The sequence below is a fragment of the Alexandromys fortis genome, unplaced genomic scaffold (genome assembly GCF_014885135.2).
Source record: "Alexandromys fortis isolate MF-2015 unplaced genomic scaffold, M_Fortis_MF-2015_v1.1 scaffold_198, whole genome shotgun sequence".
Lineage (NCBI taxonomy): Eukaryota > Metazoa > Chordata > Mammalia > Rodentia > Cricetidae > Alexandromys > Alexandromys fortis.
This window is the reverse complement of record NW_026068111.1, coordinates 1,314,270-1,330,710: the sequence shown is the minus strand read 5'-3', so window position 1 is coordinate 1,330,710 and position 16,441 is coordinate 1,314,270. Positions and strand designations below refer to the sequence as shown.

Sequence of the window (16,441 nt, the reverse complement as noted above, 5' to 3'; positions counted from 1 at the left end):
TGAGCAAAGGGTTAAGGATTGAAGCATCAATCTGTCCTTTCTGGTACATAACCAAGCACTCTTCCTAAGTACTGTCTGGGGGCTGGAGAGATGGCTCAGTGGTCAGGGTAGGTACTGTTCTTGAGGAGATCCTGACTGAGTTCAGTTCCGAGTTCCCACAGCAGGTAACTCAGATCCACCTGCAACTCCAGCTCCAGATGATCTAGGCACTGTCTTCTGTGGGCATCTACATTCTTGTGTGTGAGTGTGCCCTCATGCATGCACACATGTATGTGCATACATACACACACATACAAATCAAAAAGAAAATCAAATCTTAGACTTTAGTTCCTCTTTTCCTCTGTGTTGGGAATCATCAAACCCAGGGCCTTGCATATGCAGGGGAAATATTATACTACTTCCTTTTAAAAAATAATTCTTTTTATTATTTTTATTTTGCTTGCATGTATGTCTATCAATCACATGCATGCCCTGTTCCCGTTAAGGCCAGAAGAGAGCATTGGATCCACTGGAACTGGAGTTATGGCTGCTTATGAGCTGAGAGTTGAATCTAGGTCCTCTGGAAGTGCAGTCAGTGTTTTTTAATGGCTAAGCCATCTCTCTGGTCCTTTCCTCCCCACCCCCTCCTTTTTAAAGCTAGATTCTTGCTATTGTAGCCCAAGCTGCCTCCAACTCAGGATCCTCAGCCTCCCTGGTGTTGGCATTGCAGGCTTGCATCACTATGCCATGCCTGAGTGTTTTCCTCTTTGGATGGCATCATACATGGAAAGTCTGTGGTAGCACAGAATTATTTCTTGACCTTGCAACAGTTGATATCCTGGATAGAGTAAGTCAGAAGGGGACACTTGGTGGCTTTAATCACTGTCTCTCTGGATTAGTAGCTTTGCAGATGCTGATGCTGTCCCAGCACCCGACAGGAAAGACGGCCTAAGAATGTCCTACCATTCTCTTGTATACTTACTTGACTCTTCCATTGCTACCCAACTTCAGGCACACCTTTATCTGAATTCTTGCACGGCTGTCTGGGGATAGCCTCCTCATAGTAGGGAAGTATTATACACTCACTGTCTCATCTAGGTAGAGGTTAGCCCGAGGTTACTGTCAGCTGCCCAGAGTGGTATCAACAGCCTTGGTAACAAGGAGTGGCTATGCCTCTGCCCCCTTCCATCCCAGCCTGGTGCAGACACCAGCATGCCTCCCTCCCCACTCCACACCCTTCAGTCTAGTACAAAGAGAAGACACTGGGCTGTTACAAAACAGCTGACTGCTCACATCACTCACCTGGGGTACCTCAAGACTCCTCACTGGCCTCAGACAAACGCCCAAATTCCTCAAAGTGCCCCCCAAGATCCTCCCTCTACTCTGTCCTTGTTTCTTTCAAGCCCTTCTGGGCCTCTAGGATGTGGCAGGATCTCTCATTCCTAACTGCTGCTTACTGATGCCTCTGAAGATGGAAGCCTATTTCTGTGGGGGAAGAAACAAGCAGCCTTGGTCCCTGTAGTTCCCGCTGCCATTGCTGGTCTAGAGACAGGTGCTAACTAGATATCAACTTCATATGGTCAGGACCACAGAACCATACACCCCAGCCTCCCCATCCCGGATGGCTGCTACATGGTCCTGTGTCCAGGGTGCTAGTCAATTTTCTGTTATTTAACAAAATGTCCAATGTGAGCTAATGTGATAAAGGAAGGGATGTACTCAGCACATAGGTTTAGAAGTCTTGGACCCAAACTACCCACTGCTGGCTTTGCAAAGGCTCCATGACAAATAGCAGGCATCTACATCGAAGGAAAGGCCACGTCTTAGAACAGGACTGCAGAGAACACCTCGGGGCCCTAATCCAAGATACCACAAGAACCACCCTAGTTTTAGGTGAGGCAAACTTAAAAACCTCCCTTTAAGCCAACCCCTTGGCGGTCCCACTTGTTACATTGTCACACAAAGGATCAAATGGCAGTATGTGAATCCATAAGGATCAATGTCAAATTATAAATCTATGTTGGACACCTTTAAATCATTGGCATTACCATGGCACGGATCCACAGTAGCCATTCAACCTGTACCCACAGAGGCACAATGAAATATTACAATTGATTTTCCTTCAGTCCCCTCCCCCAAACAGCTAACTAGTTAAGGTGGGTTCCGATTCGAGTCAGTCCCAGATGGTCTAGGGTGTGATGCTAAGTCCTTTCTGGATCCGCTCTCTGAATGTGACCGACATGGATGCAATGTCGTGCCTTCCCGCATCATAAGGAAGACTGAACTTTGCTGCCAGCTCCAACGGCGGACGCAGCTGGACTATAAGGGCAAAGGGGCTTCCATTACAACCACCTACGGCTGCATAAGAAGCAAAGGAAAACTTAGGCATGGACAGAGACTTCCAAGTGAATGGTGGACTCGGGGTGGAGCACCTGTTTTTCACGTTTTCCCAAGTCACTTGGTGGATAGTCTCTCTTCATGAGGGTAGTCAAGTTGCCACGCCAGATTCCTGACCTCTATCCAACTCCCACTTGCTCTCTTCCACAGGCAAAACCACAGTGTAGAAAGACACAAGTGCTGGGTTAGATGGCGCATTCAACAGTAGAACCCAGCGAAGCAGAACCAAACGAGACACAGGTAAAAGAACATTCCTGAGAAAGAGGCTTGTATCTGTGAGCATCTTTTAAAATCCAGCTGCTCAACACTCTTGGAAAGGCAAGCCACAAAGGAAACAATGACCCCAGTCCACTGTATGGACTGGACAGGAGGGTCTCACATTCCTTGCCTCTGGTTGTAGGAAGGGGTGAAGGAATGCCTAGGGTTTTTATTGCTTTGTTGTTGCTTTTAAGTCTGATTTTCAAAGACGTACACTGAGCTATTTCTGACCCCTAGGTCTGGACATGGAAAAGCCCAACCCCAAAAGGGTATGGGAGTGAGTGTATGCTGGAATGCAGAGTATAATACTTCCAAGGACCCCACGCCTTCCCCTCCAGGAGGCCTGCAAGACTGGAGGATGTGCTCAAGGGTAAAAAGCAGGCCCACCATAGACTTAAGAAGGGCAGGAGGCAGGATTCCACTCAACACACTCAACAGTATTTATCATCCTTGGATAAATTCTACCTCTGGGTAAAAGGAAATTAATGCACCTCATATAAATATAAACATAAATATAAGCAGCAAGCTGAAGAACCCTAGAATTTCTTTCTGGGTTAGTCGAAGAGACTTCATCACACTGTTAGTGAGCTTACCCCAAAGTGAAGAGGCAACAACTCGGGTCTGGGCACTCAGATCATAGAGGCTGTAGGTAGACAGGTGGGCAGGGAGGGAGTACGGTTGGTAAGAAAGGGAATGGCTGCACCGTGTTCCTAGGAATGATGACAAGTTGCCCTGCACATGTGAGCATATTTAGGGCTGAAGTTAAGGTTGTGAAGTTGGAACTCTAGGACCTGGATACAGCGCTTTACCGACCGTAAGGGGCTGCCCAGTAGAAAGAAGACTGGAGAACGTGCTACTTGGTGAGTTTAGATTGCATCCGACCCACACCATTGCCCAGGGCTGATGATGAGGATGCAAGGGTTGAGACTCAAGGTCAAGGGCTTTGAGAAGCTAAGGGGAGGGAGCAAAGAGAAGATGAGGTAAAGAAGGAAAGACGGGAGAGTGGGGTAGTCAGGGAAGGAAGAAATAAGACAGGATGCTAGCTTGAGGTCACCTTAGTGCAAAGACTATAAAATGGTGATGGGCTAGGAGTCTGGAATTCTGGTGTAGACAGAGGTGGCTATGAGGGTAGCCACCAAGGTGGCCATGGAAATGAGGCCCCAAGGGGGTGCCAAGGGACAATTCCAAGGTTGGGATCTTTTTGTCCATCTTCTCTGAGTTCCCAGTTTTCCTTCTTAAAGGTGTAACCAGCTAAGGGTTGACCACTCGGTAGACCGAAGCACACAGCAACAGCGAGGCAGAAGCCAGGTGTGGCTGCACAACTCTCGAGGGATTCCGGAGGCTGAGGCAGAGGGATTCCAAGTGTAAGTCCTGCTTGGACCACAGAATGGGTTCAAGGCCAGCTTGTGGAAATTTAATGAGATCCTGTCTCAGAGTGAAAAGGGCTAAGAGGGTTGGGGATGTAGCAAGATAGTAAACACCTCCCTGGCACGTGTGGAGAGCCAAGGTTCAATCCTCAGTCCTGGGGAGGAGGAAAGGAATCCTCAGAGATTTCCCTCTGCCATCCCAAGTAATGAAGGCACGCTGATATCTAGAGAGGGTAGAGGAGGCCACAGTGACCTCAACAAACCTCTCCTCTCCTCTCCTGTGATCACACTGGAGACAGGGAGACGCCAGGGTCATGCCTCAAACCGGACAGCTATTGGGCTCTCGGGGACTCATACACATCACAAGTCTGTTATGGAACACAGATTAAACTTGAAGTCAATGCCAAAGCCTCCATGAGTCTCTAAGTCCTGCTATTCGAGAAGAGATGCCAACATCATCAGGAGGTGTCTGAATCACTACTGACTGCCTACAGGGGCAGCTCCCCAAGAACTCACATCAGAGTTCTAGGACATATGTGAGGGCAATGTTCAAGAGCCTGGACCATGGAGAGGATAAGCCATCGCTGCTGGCATTTCTACACTGTATTTTCTTCTATGAAACTGTGCCAAGTCACAGCAGTGTAGGCCTGGCTTTTAGCGCTTATTCTGCCCCAGGCTGGTGCCCTTCTAATCTTGGAGGTGACTATTCTTCACCATGAACAAGACAGAGCAAGCAGAGTGGACAGCAAATTGGCCAAAGTCATCTCCTGGGTCCCACCAAAGACTTCATAATGCATGAACCAAGGTCCCATCCCAAGATAAATGCTGTCTGCCAACTGCACAGGGTTTTGTTTCCTATGGAAGCACCCAGTATCAGCGTAGTCCTGGGCTAGCTCTGGGCTCAGCACCGTCCTGTAGGGTCTTGAGTGGGTATCTCTCAAAGCCACCACTTGGGTCTTGCTGCCTTTCAAGAGAAGCCTTAAGAAGAAGCATGGAGAAGGAAGGCGGAAAACTAAAGGACCAGGAAGGAGGCAGTGAAGCCTACTCCATTGGACCTTGCAGGGGTTTTCTGATGATGCCAGCTGTTTGTGGGGTTCTAGGAAGGAATCGGGTACAGCAGTGGCCAAGCTCAGCTCTACCCAAGAGCAGCACTGCTTAGGAGTTACCAAAGGATTGCCAGTGCTTTCTCAACAGGAGGCCAGTCAGTGCTTCCAGAGGGCACTTCAGGCGTTTAGACCCCAATGACTGCTAGGGGCCCCTTATTCCCCAACTGCCAGACAGACTGCATCCCACAAGCTGAATACAGATCCCTTGTCAGCTCAGTTCCCACTCCCAGTCATCTGTGTGGTTGGGGGTGGGGTGGGGGTGGGGTAAAAAGTTCAAAGTCTTCAGAAATTCTCACCTGAATCTAACCATAAAAACAAAGATGGACAGATGTAGTTGATGCAAGAATCTCTGCCCGGTGACAACTATTCAGAAAAGCACCGGAGGCTATGTGCTCCTGTGTTATTTTTACACGTGTATCTAAGAGTGTTGCAGACTTCATGACCATTTACTGTATCCACTGCAGGCTGATTTGGGACTCAAGAACTCTCCTCAGATGTCCTAAGAGCCCAGAACCAAGAGCTTTGGAGGTATGCAGAGGCAAGGGCTAGCATTTGGTGCTAGGTTGACACTGGCCAAACAGTGACCTCCCTTGGCAACCCCAGGCTCTTGATACTCAAGACAGGGGAACCTATTTCTGTCTGCTGACTGGGAGAGAGATGGAAGCATCAAGAGTGAAAGAGAATGGGGATGGGAATATGGCTCAGTGGTAGAGTCCCTGCCTAGAATCCCCCAGTGAGGGGCTGGGGTGTGGCTTAGTGGTAGAGCCCCTGCCTAGAATCCTCCAGTGAGGGGCTGGGGAGTGGCTAAGTGGTAGAGCCCCTTCCTAGAATCCCCCAGTGAGGGGCTGAGGGTGTGGCTCAGTGGTAGAGCCCCTGACTAGAATCCCCCAGTGAGGGGCTAGGGTGTGGCTTAGTGGTAGAGCCACTGCCTAGAATCCCCCAGTGAGGGGCTGGGGTGTGGCTCAGTGATAGAACACCTACCTAGAATCCGCCAGTGAGGAGCTAGGGTGTGGCTCAGTGGTAGAGCCCCTGACTAGACTCCTGTGAGGGGCTGGGGATGTAATTTAGTGGTAGAATCCTTTTCTAGGCTTCACCAATAAGGGATTAGCGGCATGGCTCAGTTGTAGGGACCTTGCCTAGTATGCAGGAATCCCCTTACACTGGGGGCAGAAATAGAGAGTGAAGAGGTGGCAAAAGAAATCGAGGGATGTAGCAGAAGTGGATCTGGCTAAACATGTCCTTGGTGACACCAAGGGGATGCTCCTTCCTGTTGGCCATTTGCATGGTTAATAAATATGAAACAGGGAGAGAAAAACAAACTGTTGTGGGGAATAAGAATTTATGCTTGGACCCAGGAGGGCATAGTTTAACAGAGACTACAGGTATTCTCCATGCACGCACGTGGACACCTAGAGTCATGGAAAGGCATCTAAAACCTATTAAGAATAATAGAAGTCATGGTCACTTAAGACAGAGGAAACACATCAGGAGGATCAGGAGCGTTGCAAGCATTGCCACTGACTGAGGAGGTCCCCAAAAAACAAATGAAAAATCCCAGCGTCCCAAGCCAGGCCTGAGGGAAGGGCATGGCCCGACTTTACAGGGAAGGGCACATGGCTGAGTTATAATGGAGAGGCCTTCTCTAGAAGGCTGGCCACACTGGGACGACAATCTCCCTTAGATTGATGGTTCTCCCCACTAGCAAGGTCAGGAATATTAATTTCGTACATGTTAATTTGATGTAATGTGCACGGCGGAGGCTCGTTTGGTTGGGGACCACTGTGTTAACAGAGTAGGACTGCTTCCAGGCCAAGAAAAGCAGACCATTACTCGATTGGCAAGAGAAGGTGCTGCGTGTAAGGCCATGTCACTTTGGCAGTCCGTTGCTGCTTCGTGGAACAAGGGCAGCTCTGCTCCAGGGATACCTTCCCACCTGGGAGAATCCCCTGCCGCTTCAGAGCAGGAGCTGATCCTCCAGATGGGGTGGAAATCAAGAGGCTAGCTCCTGAGTAGCTCCAGAGGCACCAAAGTCAGCACACCACGGAGACACCTCTCATTCCCGCTGACGATAGCACTTCTCCCAATGCCAAGCTGGGGACCTGCCACCGGGTGCACGGAGAAGGGGAATGTGGTGTACACACAGAGTGGACTATTACTCAGCCGCAGGGGAAAAAATTACATCATTTTCAGGAAAGTATATGGAACCAGAGATCGCTGTGCTAAGTGATTCAAGCCAGACTCAGAAGGACAAGTACTCCCTGTTTCCTCTCGACTGTAGACTCTGGACGGTAGGAGAAAGGCCGAGAAGAAAGTAGAAGGTGGGCAGTCACAGATGAGGGGAGAAATCAGCAAGAATGGAGGAGGAGGGCAGCAGAGGCTGGATAAGGCCGGAGTGTGACACATGAAAATTTCACAGGGGAGGCCATTGTTTTGGATAACTAACGCACTTTAAATCGTTCAAAGTACAATTTCGACATGAAAACAGGAGGGCTGCAGTCACAGGCAGGGCCCCCACACTTCAGGCTTGTGTCTCTAGATTGTTGCCCCAGTGATGGTGCCGGCAGTCCCCGCTCAGAATGACCCCACTCCCCTTCTAAGGCAGAGGGCCAGGAGGAGTAAGAGGAGGCCCAGCAGCTAGGCGCTTCTCCAAGTGCAGAAAAGAAGGCAGCCTGCCTACCACAAGAAGAAATGGGAGTCTTCCATGTGCTTCTGCAAGGTTTCTCTGCTAGAGTCTGGGCTCCTACCCTGTGCAAAAAAAAAAAAAAAAAAAAAAAAAAAAAAAAAAAAAAAAAAAAAAAAAAAAAAAAAACACCTCACGTGACAAAAGCAACCAGTTACCTTTGACAAATCTTTAGATAATGAACAGTGAGTGAACACCGGTTTAGGGACCATCCGAGTTGACCCTCCTCTGGCATCAAGATCATACTCTGCTCAAACACCTAACCGACAGTGGTGTGCCCTGACATCCGGCTCTCTAAAGTGTCTGTATCCTTACTTCTGTGTCTCACCATAGCACCTCAATACACCTGACACTGCAGAGCCATGAATGTAGTCAACCTGCAGTATGTGTGTGGGGGTCTGGTTGATGCCATTTGGTTAAACCTGGTGGCGAGTGATGGTCCTCCGGCTTAAGTGGCTCCTGGTGTCAGGATACACTGTGGGAAGAATGGACAGAGGCATGAAATTCCTGCTGGCTTTCCATACTTCCTTTTTCTGAGCTCAACGTAGTTTAACGTCTTCTTCCTTCCTGGAGTAAAACCAAAACCACCAACTCTCAGTCCTACTCCTCTATTCCATGAGCCAGGAGGTGACTCCTAACATGATGGAGCCAAGCACTTAAGGCAATTCCACAGGAAGAAAGAACCCTCTCATCTTGGCAGAACAGAAGGTGGGTAGATTGCATGGTGGCCAACGTTAATCAAGGCTGTGTGTCCCACACACCTGCAGCTGGTGTGTGGGAGCCTGTGGAGATGAAACAGAATGTGTCTCGTGGGTAACTTGTGGTCTTCAATAAGGCAGCTCAATTGCCTATACACTTGACAGTCTTAAATCTCAAGAAAAGCACAGCTGGGAAGTGGACAATGGACTGGGGGCCAGTCCTGGAAATGGGCATTTTCAAAGTGGTTACAGGTGTGCAACTGGGTTTTCTGCTTAACATTGAAAGAGCTGTATCTGCACAAAAGGTAAATGGATGGTTTGCACCAAGCAGAAATTGAGATTTACATGGAAAAGAACACATTTTTTTTTCTATTCCCACATTCACTTGCCCGTTCATCCATCCCCCATGTATTCATTCATTCACCTATCAATCCATCTACCTACTATCATCTGTTGATCCTATTTATTCACCCATCTGTCCATTCATTCATTCATTCATTTTTTTTTTACTTTCATTCATCCATCCATCCATCCATCCATTCATCCATTCATTCAATATGTAATGGACACAATTAAACATTGCAAATGCTTAGGATAGGAATAAGAATCTGCTAAAATGAATGTGTCAGAGTCACAGCCTTTATTTCTTTACATGATAGAGATGGTTTTTGTTACATGGAGCACAGGGGTATTAGAGGAGTCTATGTATCAGCACAAATATCTTGACTTGATATTCAGAGTCCCATATAATCAAGTTCCATGTTATCACTTAGAATTTTTTTCTAGATCTAGAACATAGAGCATTGTGCATATGGTGCAAGTGCTGTACATTGAGCCACACCCCCAGTTTCTTGCTCTAGGCAGGGGCTCTACCACTGAGCCACACCCCAACCCCTCACTGGGGGATTCTAGGCAGAGGCTCTACCACTGAGCCACATCCCAGCCCCTCACTGGGGGATTCTAGGCAGGGGCTCTACCACTGAGCCATATACTCAGCCCCTCATTGTGAGATTTTAGGCAGGGGCTGAGCTGGAAGCACAATCATCTTCCAGTTTTCATCTTTCACAGCCCCATTCCGCAAACTCATGCTTCAATCTAATAAAGCTCCTTGGCCCTGCCTTGCCTTGTGCTGTTTCTTCCACTTTACACATAATGTGGATCTCTTCATGTCCCCCTACCTGTCTGCCTGTCCTTGAAGATCCAGATCATACCACAGCCCCTAGAAAGCCATTTCTCCCATCTCTCCAAAAGTGACCTCGACACAATGGATGGGAAGTCTTCTCTGCACTCTAAGTTCTGGTGAGATTGGGAATTATCATCAGGATGATTTCTGTGCCTCTCTCTTGGTGCTGACCTCTCACACAGCACTACAGTACCTGGCCGTGGGCATGAGTTGCATCTCTCCATGCAAGAACTCTGCCCTTCTCACCACCTGCCCTTCTCACCTTCCTTAGTGACTTCAGGAATTCATGGTGACCATGAACCAAAATCCACCTCATGCAGAAGTTTCTACTTAGTTCCCGGGGAACTATGAAAAGTCGGGTAGAGAATCTAGGGGTACCCCGTCCCGCTGCACATCTCTTCATGGGGCTCTGCTCCCGTTTCGCAGAGCAGAAAGGCAAAAATACAAGTATATCTTATCATAACCCGATGAAAACTCTGTAGGGAAGGTGCTCAGTGTGACTCCAGAGGAGCCTAGCTCTGCTCTTTCTCCATCAAACATAAGCATGGTAGCTGATGCTGAGCCAGGATTAGGCAGCCATCCCTCAGTCAGCCCTGCTCCAGTATTCAGCTGCCTTAACTTAATAACTTCATAACCTAGTAGTTAGCTGGCCCTTGCCTAGTACTCAGCCAATACTTAACCAGCCCTGGTCAATTCTGTACTAATCACACTCACCCAGATTTTACACTATACTTATCTAGCGCTCATAATATGTAGAGAGCGCTAAGCAATAATCTAGTGCCTAGTCAAGACTAACCCGGACTCGCTCAGCATCCCAACACCCTCAGGTATCCAGCACCCAGTCAGTACTCAGTCAGCACTAACCCAGACCACGGTTTACATGGATCAGGACGAAATCTTCCTAGCCAGCTTAAAGAAACCAAAACAAGCTTTCATAGTTCCACATCATTTAAATTTTGATTGACATGTATATGCTAATAGATTCCAACCTCCTTTTTACTTAATAAAATGGGTAATTTCCAAGCCAGTATGTAAATAATTCCCACTGGTTAGTGCACTGCAGTGTGTTTTATTTAAATATCCTGTCTCACAAATTTATATTAACGTTTAGTTGAGTTAGGTGTTTCCTAACTTAAGAATTGACCTTACTGCATGGAGGGGTCTGGGGGAAAGAAAGGGAGGAGAGAAGAGGAGGAAAAGCGGGGAGAGGAGGAGGTAGTGCTGAAGAAAGAGGAAGGAAGAGAGGAGCAGACACTAAAAGGTGGCCTCCCTGGAAGAGGCTTTCCCACTGTTTGTATGGAGGGTACTGTGGCAGGGTACATCAAGACTGGAGATGCATGTACTCCGGCTTATCTAGAAACCTAAAGCACAGAAACCCTCTTGTATGTGCAAAGGATATTAGGGTCATTTACCAACATTGTGTCTTGTTTCGTTTTTCAAGACAGGTTTTCTCTATGTATCATCCCTGGCTGTTCTGGATCACAGAGATCGGCCTGCCTTACTGGGATTAGAGGTGTGGCCATGACAGCCCAGCATTATCAATATTTCAAAAATTACCCCAAAAGAGGACAATCAAGCTAACAGCATGAAACATGTGTCATGGATCCCAGTGGTAAGACAGGACAAGATGATACGGCATGTGGGAAGACAGAAGAACAGAACTCTCCTATTGGAGCAGTACGATTTATCCTGAGCACTCAGCAGAAGCATAGGACATGTCTAGAAAGTTACATAAACATGTACTCAGTCATCCGGCAATGTCACGCCTAGATGTATCCCCAGCAGAAACGCAGACATCTGCCGCACAATGAACCAGCCCGTGCCACTCTTTGGGAGGCTTCATCACAAACTGCAGAAACCTTGGAAGGAACTCCATCAACAGTAAGAGGGGCATAGCCCTAGGACAGAATATTACACAACAGTGAAAAAACAAACACGATTAAAGGAAACACCAGGGAGAAATCCCACAGAGGGTGGGTGATGCGGCTCTGTGGTACACCACTTGCCGAGAAGTCACTGGTGAGAGACAGGGGATGTGAGTCAATGGCAAAGCATTTCCTTAGACTATCCCGTGAGGGGCAAAAGGCATGACTCAGCGGTAGAACACTTGCCTAGAATCCTCTCCAATGAGGAGCTGGAGGGGTCAATGGCAGAGCCATTGCTAGAATCCATCAATGAACCAGCTGGGGCCTGACTCTATGGCAGATTGCTTGCCTAGAATCCCCCAGTGATGGGGCTGGGGATAAGGCTCAATAACAGAATGCTTGCAAGCATGTGCAAGACCCTGGGCTCATTGCCAACACTGAAGCAAAGGAAAACCCCACAAATAATATGAAGTGAGGCCACTGAGCACAACAGCCAACGCACTACTTGAATCCATTTGTATAAATTACAAAATTAGGCAGAATTAGTGGTGTTATAAGCCAAAAGCATCGTCGCCCTTCAGAGAAAATGACTAGGAAAGACAAAGGGACTCTGGACTGTCATGTCGGAACCCTAGTGAAATGAAAGTCTCCACTTTGGGAAAAACCCACCTACCTACACTAGCATGCTCTCCTTTCGGTAGGTTACAATGCAAATAAAAGAAGTGAAATGAACAAAGCCGTGTAATTTCTCAAGTGTTCACATGGGAAGATCTCTAAGACGTACTGTCTTCTGTGAGAGTTCTGTGGTGAGCGCCCCCGGATAGGATCCCCCTCCTGGATGGGAGGAGATCCCACAGGTGCCGGAGGGCGCGGTCCGTTGGGGAGATGATGAGAGGCGACTGAGGAAATTGGTTCTTACCTGCAATGTTGAAACTCGCAGGCACTTGGTGGAGCCTGAGAAAAATTACAGCCGTGAACCTATCTGCATTGGGCACCTGCTGTGTGTCAGGCTCCATGGGGAGGCACGTTCTGTAGAGACCACTGGAGGCACACTTTCACATCTGGGAGGCTGGTGTGAAGGAGAGTGCTTTCCTGTCCTGAAGGCTGGGTGCAACGGTGGAGGCATCTAAGAAGCCACCTGTGCCAGGATGCCAGAAAGTCTGGTCCATTTCTATATCCTGCCTCAGTTTCATATGGATCCTGGCATTCTGGGTGAAATAACACACGGTGATAATGGACCATAGAAAAGGAAGAAGCAATGGGCAGGCTTCATGTTTGATCTCATGGAACCACCATCCAAGAGGAAGGTTCTGGGTGAATTCCAAAGCGGGCATGGGACATGGTGTTACGGCCACTGGTGGGATCACAGTCTTATTATGGGAACCAATGGGCTTTAGGGGTGTCTCCTTTGCTTCAGATTCAGGTCCAGCCCTGGCTCTGTCAGGCAGCCACTGGAGTGAGTTCCACCCCTCCAAAATCCCAGGGCCTTCACATAGCTGTGCTGTGCTGATCACCTGACTAGCTCTCAGAAGAGCGGGTATCTGTGAGACGGGTGCAAGGATGGCCCTGTGAGATGCGCAGGGTGACCTCTGCAGAATGACCTTTCTGGCTGACAGGGGGCGGGCGGAACACTGAATGAGATAACCACTTACCATGAAGGGTAGCAAGGTAACTAATTCCCTATACCCACCTCATGGCTTCCTCCTTAAGACCAACAGAAAGTCTTCCTGGATGAGGATATGGGACAACCTGACTGTGACGAATGTCACCCCAGTGATTATCTGGATTGATTCCACTGGTCTGGCCGGCTAATAAGCACCTCCTCTCATTGATCCCTGGGAACCTCTCCTGAAGGGACACTCTTGGTCAGTGAAGCAGGCCTGCCCTAGTAGATGAGGGGGCAGTCTTCAGCCAAGGGTATAGGAGCAGCTACTCCTTGCTAGGACCCCAAGCAGCTCTCAAGAAAGTCCTAAGAAGGATCCTCTGATTCTAATTAAGATATGCCCCCCCCCCCGGTTTTCAGGGGAAGAAGCAGACCAAACAAACCAGCCAAAAGCCACCCTTCCCAGGTACCTGCGTGCACCCTCCCATCCCTAACCTGAAGGGATATTCTGCTCCTAAAACATGGTCACTGCTCCATTGAGACCTACATCAGGAGGCATTCCCTTAGACGACTCGGGACCACGTGACTGGCACTAGGCATGGAGTTGCGTGGAGCTCCAATGGCATCCTCCATAACCTACCACTGCCTGGGTGGCACTCAGGGACCCTGGGGATCTAGGCATGCCCTTGTGTCTTTATGTTTCCCATCATACAGAATGTCCCACCGGGCCTTTGCTCCTGTGGCTCAAAAGCATTTACCTTTGGAAACTCAGCAAGTGTCCTGTTGACTGGGTACTTTACTGTCTCCTTCATCCTGGTCACTTACACATACCCAAGACCCTTCCAGGAATTTGCAGCTGGCAGATTCCTGTCTTTGTTTCGTTAACCTCTGGTCCAGGTAGGGCTTTACACATGCTAACAACTACTTGATAAATCTTTCAATAAATTTTATTTAATTTTCTTTCTTTTGTTTCTTTTTTTGGTTTTTCAAGACAAGATTCTTTGTGTAGCCCTTGCTTTTTGAAAACAAAATTTCATTGATAAATTCAATCACATTTTCCATTTAAAAGATACAATCTTTAATCCTGGGAGGCAGAGGCAAGACTCTGAGTTCTAGGGCCAGTCAAGGCTACCCTGTCTTTAAAAAAAAAAAAAAAAGGAGAAAAGAAAGAGAGAGAGGAGAGAGAGAGAGAGAAGCTATTACTTGAGTTAGAAGTGGTGGTAAATACCTCAACATGCTGAGGCAGGGGGATCAAGACTTTGAGGTTACCCTGAGCTATATAGAAAGATCCCATATCAAGAAAATAAAATAATTCGGGTGGTGGCGGTGCACGCCTTTAATCCCACAGGCAGAGGCAGGTGAATCTCTGTGAGTTTGAGGCCAGCCTGCTCTCCAGAGTAGCCAGGGCTACACAGAGAAAAGAAAAAAAGAATGAAGATGAAACAAAATTTAAAAGTTGCTGTAAGCAGAGACTGCGACTTCGTGCTTGCATCTACTGCTTGTATGCTTGGCTCCTTTGAGTCGCTCTGCACTCAGCAGCATTTCCAGAAAGAATTAAAACCCAGGGGCCTGCAAGATGGCTGGGCCGGTAAAAGCACTGGCTCCACAAGGCTTGCGGGTGTGAGTTTTAGCCCTGCAACTCACATGACGGCGGAAAGAGAGATGGACTCCACAGTTTCACTGACCTTCACACATGCGCGGAGGCATGCTTGCACGGATCCCGTGCATTAATAACGACGTGTAAGTCCAATTACCAGGACAAGAGAGACCCCACCCACCTACATCCGTTTCAGCTAAGAAGGCCACTGGGACCTCAGGTAACTCCATGCATGACCCCGGTTTACCTAAAGACCAGTGTCAGGCCAGCCAACATGAAGTGATCCTCCACCACACAGATGAGGGGACAGGCTGAGGGATACAGATTAGGGGGTGACGTAGAGAGGCACATGCCTGTAACAGCACCCCATGCTGAAGCAGGAGGCTCCTGTTTGAAGTCTAGGCTATCCGCTATCTAGATCTATTAAGACAGCCCCAGATAAACAAAACCAGTAGGCTTGGTGTCTATGAGTGACTGCTCTACAGTCAACAATAGGACCCAGGTTCAAATCCAAGCACCCACGTAAAAGACGGGCACAGATTTACCCCAGCGTTGAGGGGCAAAGACGGGCAGATCCAGGAAGTATACTGGCCAGCCCGTCTAGCAAAACCGCAAGACTCTGCCTCAAAAACAATGTGGAGCACAACCAAGGGAGATAATTGAGAATTTTCTCAGTCTCTGTGTGTACACACATGGGCACACGGACCTGCTTGCTCCCTGTAAACACGTCTGACACACACAAGAGCAAAGGGAAGACTGTGATGTAGCGAACAGAACAAGGCTCAGCAGTCGGAAGCCATAGCCCGACTGTGCAGCTCCTCAGTTTCGGGTGGGAAGAAACCAGCCCGGTGAAGCAGCATATACTCAACCCCAACTCTCAGGAGGCTGACACAGAAATTTCTAGTTCGAGATATGCCTGGACTAATGGCGACCCTCTATCTCAGGAGAAAAAAAAATAGAAAAATTGGAAAGAAAATGTGAGGGGAAAGCCCTTATTTCTTTAAGAGTATGGCATATAGCCACCCGGTTACCACCTCAGAGCTAACAGGCAAACTAGAATGACACCCCGGAAGACTGTAGAGAGACACAAAATGTGCCACACAGTGTTCACAGTGTGTAAGACAGCTCATACCACACAGGAGGGTGACCCTAACATTCTGAGGGTCTCCGTCACAGAAGTCAAGCTCTTCTCGTGGTCACAGGGAAAGCAGTCTAATATAAAAACACAAATGCAGCCTGGTGGTGGCGCACGCCTTTAATTCCAGCACTCGGGAGGCAGAGGCAGGCGGATCTCTGAGTTCGAGGACAGCCTGGTCCACAGAGCCAGGGCTATGCAGAGAAACCATCTCAAAAAGCCAATAACTAACTAAATAAATAAATAGTTAAATGCACAAATGGAAGGGCTGCTTTCAGGGTTAAGAAAAGTCTGGAAGCCCACGACCACTACACGTAACAAGTACAGGAAAAGAAGACCAAAATATAGTGTCACTAATCACCATGAATGAGGACACCTGCGCTCACAGAACACTGCAGTCACACAGAATATAGCCTAAAATCTGGGCTGTAGATTCCAGCTGTAAAAATCACAGAGAGAGACTATGGGTGTGGCTCAGTGATAGAGCCCCTGCCTAGAATCCCCCAGTGAGGGGCTGGAGTGTGACTCAGTGGTAGAGCCCTTGCCTAGAATCCCCCAGTGAGGGGCTGGGGT

At 48.3% G+C, this 16,441-nt stretch overlaps 1 protein-coding gene across 1 annotated transcript in view; it reads right to left on the bottom strand.

The window, feature by feature from the left end:
* The window catches only part of Tshz3 (teashirt zinc finger homeobox 3), a 75,700-nt gene that overhangs the window by 9,121 nt on the left and 50,138 nt on the right, over positions 1–16,441 (bottom strand). The window lies entirely within an intron of this gene.